The sequence below is a fragment of the Gekko japonicus genome, unplaced genomic scaffold (genome assembly GCF_001447785.1).
Source record: "Gekko japonicus isolate JY-2015 unplaced genomic scaffold, Gekko_japonicus_V1.1 scaffold1046, whole genome shotgun sequence".
Taxonomy (NCBI): domain Eukaryota; kingdom Metazoa; phylum Chordata; class Lepidosauria; order Squamata; family Gekkonidae; genus Gekko; species Gekko japonicus.
The window spans coordinates 517,813-529,864 of record NW_015168678.1 but is presented as its reverse complement, the minus strand read 5'-3'; positions in this window follow the sequence as shown (position 1 = coordinate 529,864).

Here is a 12,052-nt window from a genome sequence, read left to right as displayed (position 1 = left end):
CAGCATCACCCTCCCTTGAAAATCCTAATTATTTAAACTGTGTGCAGAAGAAAATAAACTGACTCAACTGTAAAAATGCAAAGGGAGGGCAGATATGTGGGAGAACCCTGTTGTGGATAGACTCTGGGGATGCCAGTCCTCCCCCCCAGTGGGGGCAGGGGTTTCCCACTTTCAGCCCCACATGTCTGTCCTAAAAACCACGCCCCGCCCCCCCCCCAAGGCAGGCATGCTGGAACTTAATATGAATGGGTTACATGACCCAGAAGTGACATAGGCATGTCGGGGGGCGACACTCTGGTTTTTGGACAAAACTTCAGGAATGCTGGAAATTAATATGACTGGGTTACATGACCCAGAAGTGACATAGGCATGTCGGGGGGCGACACTCTGGTTTTTGGACAAAACTCTGTGGTAGAATTTGCCAACATCCCCGCTATGGCAGCAGCAGGTCATGTAGGCACACCACGTTAATTGAGAGCCAGTTTGGTGTAGTGGCAAAGTGTGCAGACTCTAATCTGGGAGAACTGGGTTTGATTCCCACTCCTCCACTTGCACCTGGCTGGATGACCTTGGGCAAGCCGTAGTTCTGATAAGAGCTGTTCTTGAAAAAGAGCAGTTTCTGTCAGAGCTCTCTCAGCCCCACCTACCTCACAGGGTGTCCGTTGCGGGGAGGGGAAGGGAAAGGAGTTTGTAAGCCGCTCTGAGACACCTTTGGGTAGTGAAGGGCAGTATATAAATCCAATCTCTTCTTCTTCTTAATTTCCAGCATTCCTTCCCACTTCTGGTAAGTGTACCTCCCGTCTCTCAGTGGCTGCTCTGAGGGACCTGGCAACTCTAATGGACTCCCAAGAAAATCAGGAGTAACTCCAGTATGCGGAAAAGGTAAAATAAGAAAAACACCACCCTGGGAAGTTCTCCTGCACTTGCATCCCTGAAGTTAATCGAAACAGGAGGGCCTCTCATACATTTCCCATTCAGTTCAATAGGCATGAGCAGAAAAACATGGCTTGTTTTGGCTTCTTAACATGTTATCAGATATGAACTAGATAACCCACTGGATCACTTCCATGTTTCTGTTTCTACTGTGAAAACACACAGAGCTACTGCTAGAGAAGCATGTTGGGACTGTCAGTTCTGCTTTTATGTTCTTCAGAAGGGCACTCATTGTGCAAGAAGAACATTCCAAGTAGTCAAATGAATTGTGCGTATGCTTGTGTGAGTGAGTGAAAGAACACGTAATACAAAGTTTTCTGTAAATAATCCCAAGAGGTATCTTGGAGATAACACTGTGTATTATCCACTGAGTTCTGTGTGGGGAGCCTGACCATGCGAAAGTCAGCATCCCAACTCATTTGAATCTCCCATTGGGGAGGGGAGGTTGTACGCTTAGATATTGTAAGTCCCAAGTTAGGTTAGCAATCTTTCTCTGTTTCATTTATCGCCGCTGCCCCCACCCCCCCAGTCGGAAGAAAGAGACAAACATGGGACTGGTCTTGACTTTGGGCCACTTTATTAATCATTTACACCTTTTGCAGCAAGGGCAAACCCCAAGGGCAGAAATAGGCCAAGTGTTGCCCCAGACCACCTCCTTGCCATATATTGGGCGACGATCCTTTGCCATACCTCTGTCTCACCACTGGCCAGCACGGCAAATGGGGTGCCACCCTGGAGTTCTCCCTCCAAGCTGTGAAACTTAGAGGGGAGGAGCCTAGCCAGGAAGGTCCCAAAGGCAGTCCTCATTCCCTGCCCTGGGCTGCAAAACCCGAGGGCTGAGCCTGACGGACCCCTTGTCCCCAACAGGGAAGGTAACATATGGTGCTCACTGGATTTCCTGCACTAACCTGCCATCACCAAGTCCAAGCCTCCACTTAGGACCTTGCGCCCCACTGGGCAGCCTAGCGCTGCCCACAGACCTTGCCGCAAGTCCTCCAGGAATATATCATTGCCCTTTTGGGAGAGATGTACCCCATCATCCCTGTACAGGTTGATCAATTCAGCCCATATCCCAGGGTGAGGCAAGAATGGACCCAATCTGCCTGCCATTGCATTTCTCCAATCCCAGTTTGTCTTCCAACGAGCTCCATCCAAGCATCAGGGTCCCCCATGTTGCACCACATATGGCGCGGCAATACAACAGACCACACAATCTGCACACAAGGCCACCTGCTCTTGATGAGCTCCAGGTCAGCCTTTGCCTGAATGCCCAGGGCCTTCCCTTCCACAAGGCTGAGATCATTCCCACTCAAGTGGATCAACAATACCTGAGGCAGAGGACTCCATCTCCCCTCAAATGATAGTGGGATGTGGCCAGGCCCACTTCAAGCCCCATCACCCCAACCATTTAACTCAGCCCCGTACCCAGAAAAATTTTGTTAGGGGGCCCCCAACGGGGCAGTTTAGTACAGTGGAGATTACTACATTACAGGGGGGTTGTTGTTAGGGTAATATAGAGGAGGAGAGACATGGCTAGGTAAGAGCTGACAGGTGGAAACCCAGGGGGAGGAGGAAGAGCAGCACCTGGGGCAGTTCAGACATAATAAAGAAAGGTCAGGAGTTGTGTCTGGGAGTTGTATTCTCTCTGAAGCACTGCGCATTGCTCCAGAATCAAAGCCTACCCCCAGAAGATCCAAGATGTCTGGCTAGCATTGCTGAATGAGCTGGGAGAGCCCCTTGAGGTTTTACAGACACAACCTGGTTCTGTTGGCGAGCTAGCAGCAGCAGGACAATAACCCCCCTGAGCAGCCCCTTAACACCTGGTGTCAACAAGTTATATTCCTCACATCCTTTTCCTACACACACACCCCTGTGCCTTTGCAGGCAATTCAAGAGGAGACCAAAGGCAGGAACTTCATCTTGCACCTACCGAAGCAGCTCAGCTCTTACCTGTGGCGGCCCCTCTTCTGCTCAGCATTTAAAAGCAAACCCCCTCTCAGGCTTCCAGAGGCATTACATTACAATCGCATCGGCAGCAAGGCGAGTGCAGGCTGAGATGTGCCTCCCCCGGCAAGCAAGGTGGGCTCTTCACAAGAGAGGGGGAGGCACAGCTGTTTGGGGAGGGAACTGGACACTTGTGGGCACCCCCATGGATACGGGCCTGGTTCAACTGTAACCAACGGATGAAGCCCCACTTGCGAACCTCCTTCTGGCCCACTGAGCCGCCCAAAAGACCATACTGTGGCCACAGGTAGTGACTCTTCGCCTTTTATGGTGGCTAGCCAAACCTGGAAAGGTAACACAATTAACAGCAGAACAACACTCCCTTACAAAGAAACTGGATGAACATAAGACTTGAAGAACTGTGACCTCCAACGCCCCAGCTGTTGAATGGCTGGAGCTGCAAAGCCCATAGCAGCTGCCATAGAGGCCGCCCCAATCCGAAAAGAGTTCCATCAACTATGAAGCCAGATTCAGAAGGCTTCTGGAGAAATGGGAACCTTTTGCTACACCCCTGCAGACACCTCTCCCCTGCCACTCCAGTCTATTGTCAGCCACTACCTAGGCAGACTGAGAACATCCTGAGCAGAGACCTACCTGCTGTGGAAATACACCAGCAATGTGATCTTGTTCTGGCATCAGCAGCAGTCTAGAATGCAGGAGATCCACTTTGAATTGTCATAGCAGCTGGAACTTTTGACCTTAGGGTTAACGGAGACCAGTTTGTTACCACTCTCACAAATCCTTCAGGCTCCAATCACAGTCTGATCATCATTAATCGGCAAAGAACCTCCTGGGCATTAAATGGAGGAAACCTTTTAAGACAGGGTCCTCCAGGCTGGATAGTTGGTCTGACCGAGTCCCCCTGCAATATTCGTTCCCCCCAGATTCGATTCAAGACTTTGGACATCTTAACTCTTAATGCTACACACGAAGAAAGGAATTCTACTCTGTCGGTAGGATTAAGGAATCCAGCCACCCTGGCCTTTAATACCCTCCTCCTTAATGCAGACACTCTTAGGAGAGCAGCTTACCCTCTGGTCAGTTCTCATGTTTTGAAATCAGATATTAAGGCCAATGCTCATATGGTGCAATTCAAGAAGACAGATCATCTGTAGCTTACATAGGATTTAAGAGAGGGTATAAACTGTGAGAATAAGTTTCCCTCAGAACGAATTTCCCCCTAGTTTCTGATAGCAGTCTGTCAGGCACTGGGGCGGAAGCAATATATGGCTCTTAGAATGAAAGGCAGGACACAAATGTGGCAAGTAAATTATAAAAAAAAATACATCTGGCTTTATGTGGCACCTCCTGTTTGAATGCACTTTATGTTCTCCAAGGCATAAAATGAAATGTCAAAAAACCTTAAAATCAGTGCCTTGTTTTCCCAATTAAGAGTTGCTATATGATGTTGCTGAATATTTGGTTCCACAAACAACTCCAACTAGCTGCGTCTTTGACCTGAAAAGCTATTTCAAGCCGGCTTTGTTCAAAGAGATGATCATTACAGGAACCCCATTGCCAGTCCTGAGTGGCGAGTGGGATAGAAGGATGTGCTAAATAAAATGGTGCTAATGAAAAGAAGCATTTGGAATACGTGTTTCTGAAACCCAGAGGGTGGCCTCCCTGCTCAGCAAGTACAGAATACAATGAAAATTCTGCTCCTGTTGTGGTCAGGGTTCCCTCCCAGTGAACAAACATCAGTATCTTTTCTTGCTTAAAGTACAAGAAATATTATTCTTTCCACTACCAGAGTTGGCTGGCGTTATTGTAACCTGGGTCGGTGTGACAACACACGGTGTGTCCTCCAAAGGCCAAGAAGCTGTCCTAGAGGGTCTGGTCAGGAAAAGGAATTGAAATGTGGCAGAGAACTCAATTGTTGTCCAGTGAAGTATTGAACGCAGATGGACCAGTTGTTTGCAGCCTTAGCCCGGAAATGCATGCAGGCACAGAAAAACACACACACACATTGCACTTCGAAGAAAAAAGGAAAAGAAAGCTGAGATCTGGTTATCATTACAGCTTTCTGGGAAGCTCTGTCGAAGAACTCTGCCAGCCCCATGCCCTTTTGCCTATTTCAGAGAAAAGAAGCAACCCACAAGGAACCTTTTGCGAAGTACCACTTTGCTTTATTTGTTCATGTTTACCAGAAAGACTAAGAGATGAAAATGCTTTCAGGTACGGAAGCTGAAATGAATTTTAAGAATTCCGCTGTTAATGCTTTGGGTCCAGGAAATAACTCTAGTTTTAGAATTCCAGTGCCAAGGATATTTACCTCCAAGTGAGGCACCTCTGTGTGCAGTGGTTTCCTACTGATATGGCATCCTGGGTGCATCTTTTGTAGTGACTGAACCAGTGGGACACAGGTAGTGCAGTAAAAAGCCAGACGTTTGGTCTGAGATTCTGCTACAAGTGGTTGACAGCAATGTTTTTACTGCTAACAGCTTGTTCACATCAGGTCAGATAATCTTTTGGGTAAAGAATCACTGTGCAGCATTGCATGGATGTTGCACTGTATTAAATGGGTAGCTGATGGAAAGAAAACCAAGAATGGAGGATTGCTGTTCCGCTGGGAGAATGTCAGTCACTTTGACATGTCCTTATCATGTTCCACTTAGTCTCTGCATATCCCTCACTGTGCTAGTGCTATGCGTTACACTTTTCTCATGGCTATGGGATTTGTGGGGATGGGGTGGGGCTTGATTTTATTTCCTGAAATACTAAGTTAAACAAATGGAAGTATGCACAGGCTAACAATTAATTCACAGTGTGCCAAAAAGGTGATGGGGGGGGGGAGAGAAAGGAAATATCCAAAGGAGCAAGGTGTCTCTAGTGATTCTGTTTGTACAAAAGCAATTTTTTATTTGAAAGAAAAAAGGCAGCAGTGATAAAAAAGAAGGGATGGGACAATGGCCAGGAAAGCAGCAAGTGCAAAAATCTGTCCAGATTAATTACATGGAGGTTTGTACTTCTTTAATAAAGTGCTTTTATATGAAAGGGAAAAAAACTCAGGAAGTATAAAGCTAACCAGGGACTAATCGCAGGATAAGATGCAGGCTTTACCAGCTCCTCAAGCATTTTTCAGACAGATGCAGAAAAGACATTAGTGCAAACATATCTTGAATGAGGAAAAAAAAGTTCCCCATAGTGGAACAAGCGATGCCAGCAAACTGATTCCAAATGACCCTCTAGCTGGAACTCCCCATTAAAAAATTCTGAAAATCTTATCTTCCAAAACTACTGCAAATGAAGTGGTAGCACAAATATGCCCTGTAAGATTCCAGAGCATGTGTTTTAGCCCTAATTCAAATATAACTGAAGCCATGGAAACTATAAGAAATAAATTGGGTCCCTCCAGTGTAGCTAATATATGATCCCCAGACTGCTTTGCTCTTTACGGTGTATTTAGACCTATGGGCTTTGTATTGCTTCCCAAGTACACACAGAGAGACCTGTCATAGGGAATGCACATGCCAACCATTGGTTACATTAATTGTTGTAGATTTTCCAGGCTGTATAGTGATGGTCTTTTGCATATGGATTGGCTGTTGAAATGCTAATCTTATCTGTAGTGCTATTGTAAGATGTAGAGCATTTTGTGTTTTTCAGGACAGGAAACCATGCCCTATTTATTTTTTAACTCTCTTCTTTCCTGTTGAAATTGTGTTTATATTTATGAATGTCAATGGCTTCCCTGTGTAATCTGACATGGTAATTGGATGTGTTGTCCAGTGTTTCAGTGTCTTGGAATAGGATATTGTGTCCTCTTTGAGTTAGGCTATGTTCAGCCACTGCTGATTTTTCAAGTTGGCCAAGTCTACAGTGTCTTTCAGTGTCTACAGTGTTCGGGACCACACAGCGTAGCATCCAGACAAGACCACAGCCATACAGCCCGGAAAATCTACAACTAATGAACTCCAGCCGTGAAAGCCTTCGACAACATATAGAGGTTACAGTTTCTGAGTAGGACCCAGGAGACCTAGATTCAAATCGCAGCTCTGTCTTGGGCCCTCGGTCTCTGAGTGCATCCTGTTCTTACATTCTGCATTCCCTCTTGCTGTCAATTTCACTTTGTTTTGGGGCTTTCTCTTATTTTTGCATTTGTTTTATAGGAATCTGCATTCAGACCATGTCCAGCACACTGTTGCCCCGCATCTACCAAAACTCCTTTTGCAGTGATTCTTTGTTCTTATCCACTTTCAAATCGCTAATCCTTTCTAAAGTAGAATTGTTTCTTACTGCCCACTGCCCTCCCATTTCCACCTCTCTCTCTCTCTCTAGGCTGACGATCCCTCTCCTGTTTTCTTTCCATCCTTCTCCAAAGACAAAAGAGGATGTGTTCTCCTGCTCAGGCAAACTTTTAATAAACCAGAGAGAACATAAGAAGGAATGGAGGGAGGGAGGGGCTGGCCGCCAGTTAGCTCAAAAAATGTGTGTTTTGCTTATAGATGCAGAATGCATACAGAATACACAAATAAATAATCCGGAGGGGGAAAAACCAGTGCAGAGGGAATGCTTATGACTGCGGTCAACCCTTAAGTATTGACTCCTCGGATTCTCTAGAGCAAGCTGTCAGTGCAGAAAGGGCTAAGGTAGCTCACTGGGCACAAGATTGTTGTAAGGACAGAAAAGACGGGAGGAAAATAATGGGATGCAGTTATAAATAGCTAAATAAAAAAATAATTTAAAAGATATAACTTTTTAGTTCGATGTCCTTCTTTGTTAACTGCTATGAGCCCTTCCCCTTTCTCTTCAGCGTGCTACCAGCACATGCAGAAATACTGATGTTTTTGGCTTCTGGAAAAACAAAGAACCCTTCTCTGTCAGGGGGAACTCAATTCAACATCTCAGAAATCCCTGGAGCCCTCTAAAATGTAAATGAACTGAATCATATAAAGTTTCTGTTTTGCTGCCAGGTAGACTGTGTAACTTATACATACACTGTCTGTAAAATGTGATAAAAAGAACTTGAAACTTAATCCCTTTCCCCCTCTGGATGCTGTAAATCAGTTTGTTGTCTATGTGCTAAAGCCACAGGCCACACAGCCTGACATGCCAAGGCTTAACCTGGGAATGAAGAAGATAAAAAATGGTAGGATGGGATTCTCCAGTGAAGACAGGTTTAAAGACATGGGATCTGTGAAGAATACAGCTAAATCTGGCTCCCCCAGATTTTTCTTTGGACAGGAACACAGGAGACTGTGAGTATAGTTTCATTGTCCCAAAGTACCACACCTGCCATCCAGCACTGTCTAGAAAGCATGGCTCGTATCCAGAGGTGTTTGCCCACATGATAAAGGTTGTCTTTCATTGACAAGTAAGGCACAAGCTGTTGTGCAAGTATTTCCGGAACAGTGTTGACAACCATTTTCACTTCCATTCGGATCTGACCCCTACGCCTCTAATCACACCTCCTGAAGTGGGCATAGACAAACTACACTGCCAACGGAATCGGAAGGCTCAGGTGCCCATGGAGACAACCTTTGGCCTATGGAACCTCTGCCATTGTTCTGAAAGCTTGAGATAGCTTGAAATAGTTCAGCAAAGATCACTTGTTTCTGCTTAAATATGTGTGGTATGTTATACCTCGGGCTATTGCACATAAGTAGATTTTTTTTTTTTTTAGAAAAAAGGAAAATAAAAATTTTGCACCAATGGTAACTCAGATTCTGTGAAAGTTAAAGGAAGGCTGTATTCTGTGACCTGAAAAATTATTGCAGTTAATCATAGCTGCTGAACATTTGGAATCCAAATCCCAGCCATTGGACTCTTCTTCAGCCTTTCTTCTGGCTCCTGATGTTTCTCTACAGCATTGTTCACATAACTGTTCACAGCCACAGGGCAAAAGCTGCTTTTAAAAAAGCCAAGATTAAAGCTAAATGCTGAAACCAACTTCATATTTTGAGTTTTTCTGCATTTGCAAGAAATATATCCAGTTCTGGTTACAGTGAAAATGCCATTTAATTCAGGTGTAGAAAGCCAGTTTGGTGTAGTGGTTAAGTGCATGAACTCTAATTTGGGAGAACCTTGTTTGATTCCCCACTCCTCCACTTGCACCTGCTGGATGACCTTGGACAAGCCATAGTTCTAACACAGCTGTTCTTGAAAAAGAGCAGTTTCTATCAGAGCTCTCTCAGCCCCACCTACCTCACAGGGTGTCTGTTGTGGGGAGGGGAAGGGAAAGGAGTTTGTAAGCTGCTCTGAGACTCCTTTGGGTAGTGAAGGGCGGGGTATAAATCCAATCTCTTCTTCTAGGTGTCACTGAAATAAATCACTTGTGCCAAGCTGTGTTGTTCAAGAGTTGAAATTCCAAATTATCTGGTACCATAGGCCAGATTTGCTTGGTATCTGAGTGTTTTTTTTTAACCACCCTGAGTGGTCTCTTTCAAGACTGGCCCCACTGATGGACCTCCTGATGGCACCTGGTATTTTTGCCCACTGTGTGACAGAGTGTTCAACCACAGAGCGCACTGCCCAGTTGGTTTCTTTAAAAAAAAAAACAGGTGGGTGCATACTTATATGCAGTCATGTGCTTTTGCAAATATCGGCAGCTACTTAAAAAAAAAAAAACATGGCAGAAATGGATCTGCCAGTTCAGATTTCCCACCCAGCTTCAGTTTGCAACAGGGGAGTTCAGATTGCTGGAAAAGCGGAGTGGAAGCACTGATATCCATAAACACCGGACTTTCCCCGGTGCCTGATTACTCCGCTTCCAAAGGGGGGCAACATGAGGTGCCGATGACTGGGGCACGGAAGGCAGATGTTGTCGTCTGATCGTGCTCTTTAAATCTGCAAAGGCAATGCTACTTTATCGCAGCAAACTCCTCATGTGAACTGCAGCCTAAAGTACCTTTTAATTAAAATAATCCATCAATAAAACAGATTGTTTGAAAGCACATCTGACACACTCTCTGTGCTTTTTAGTGTCATGTTTTAATTTGTTTTAATACTCACCACCTTGGGAACCTTTAATTGGGTAGAAAGGCAGCATAGAAATGTTCTAAATACATAAACGTAACCATTTCCAAAAGAACCTCAAATTGCACTAAAATTCTATAGAAGAATAATTCAATTCCTTAATAAGTGATGCTATTGGTCAATTTCCTTGGTGCTACTACATAAACGCATGTAAACATCCCTGAGGTTCATGAGAAAACTCTGCAGATGATGCTAAATGATGAAAGAATTCAAATATTAAGACTCATGTCCTATGCAAATGTACATTTCAGTAAGTACCAGTAAATTCAGCAGGACTTACTTCTGAGATGATAAAGTCCCCCTCACCCAGTCAGAGTCACTCCACTCTACAGAATGGACACCCAGCACCTTTTGTCAAATTATGCCCCACCAAAGATGTTAATAAGTTCCGTTTTTGTAGTACAAGACTTATTTTCCTACCTCCATCTAAACACCAACACATTTTAGTATTAATAATAATCATAATAATACTTTCCATTTATTAATCGCTTTCCCCAGTGGGCTCAAAGCGATGTACAGTTACTCAGTATAGACAAGGAACTAACAATGTTTGTAGGGGATAGGGAAGACAACATATATTCATTTTTAATTGCACGTGCCGTCACTGCCCGGTATAGACGTCTTCTGGCTTGGCTCCATCGTTTTCTACAGGGGTGCTTGTTGGCCAGGCTTCAGGACCTGTATGTCAATCGCCACACTGCCACCGCCTGGCCGGAACATCCATTGCAGGGATTCTTTCGTAGCCGAGAAGCTGTTTCGCCTTCCAAGCCTCGACCAGGACGTCTGACCGTCAGCTAACACCCTCCGACAAGGGAGATTGGCGTGCCCACTATCTCTAAGGAGTGGTTCCCATTTTATCTACTCGCCGAAGCTTTTGAATCGCTGGGTGGACGATGAGCTGGGGACAACAGGCTGGCTGCTCACACCAGCACGGGGCTTGAACCAACACAGTTCAGATGTTAAGACAGTGGGATATACCCACTGTGCCACCGCTCCCCTGTAACTCTGCCATGAAGCAATGCCAGGTAACTTATTTTAAGTCTCAGGACTAAACTAGACGCTACGGACACATGAAATAATCCCTGAACTGAACAAAGTCTGAGTCCAGTGGCACTTTTAAGACCAACAAAGCTTTTTTCAAGGTATAAGCTTTGGTGTGCAAACACACTTCTTCAGATACAGTGAAAAAGAATATCCTCAGCCATTACACATAGGTAGAGAGATGGGGGGGTTAGTTGCCAAGAAGGGCTAGTTAGAGTTAAGATGCATAAGTACCTGGGTGATTATAACTGAGATTGGATTAAGGCAGTTGGTAAAATTTGTGAATGGCAGTAAATTAGCATACAAATACAAGAATTAACAAACAGATTAACAAATACAAGAATTAACAAACAGATGTAAGAATGAAGTTTGAGTCAAGTGGCACATCCAGTACCAACAAAGTTCAATTCTGAATATAAGCGAGAACTGAGAGACTTAGTCTGTGTAGATGTACACTCCTTCAGATACATTGAAACAGATTTCCTCAAATGTTATGTATAGGTGTGGGGGGGATTTAGTTGCCAGGGAGGGCTAATGAGAGTCAAGATGCATATGTAACTGAGCAATAAATACAGCTAAGACTGGAAAAACATTTGGGAAGACCTGTGAATAGTAGCAAATTGGTATCTCTCCCTTATATAAAAGAGTAGTCGCTGCCAAAATTCTAAAACGCGCCCCGTTAGTGTATGGGTGGAAAATATGCCACTCAGGAGAGCTGCCTCCAATGACTGGCTCCCTCAGCCAACCTGCCCTGCCATTGGCTGGGTGGCTGGGAGGGGAGGGAGCCAGTCATCGGAGCCAGCTCTTCTGAGCGGCCATCTTCCCCACATACGGTAAGGGACGCTTTCAGCCCAGCGGCGAACGGAGCCGATAGGCTCCGTCCGCCGGCTTCCCTACCTCCAGCACCCATCCTGCCTGGCGAACGGGCCCTGCACGGCCCGTCCGCCGCCTCCCTCCCCTCCTGGAGGGAAGCCTCCGTCGCCGGTTCCCCCCACCCCCCCCGCCCCCAGTCCAGGCCGGCGCCGGAGGCCTGGAGCCTCCGTCGCCGGTTCCCCCCACCCCCCCAGTCCAGGCCGGCCCCGGAGGCCTGGATCCTCCG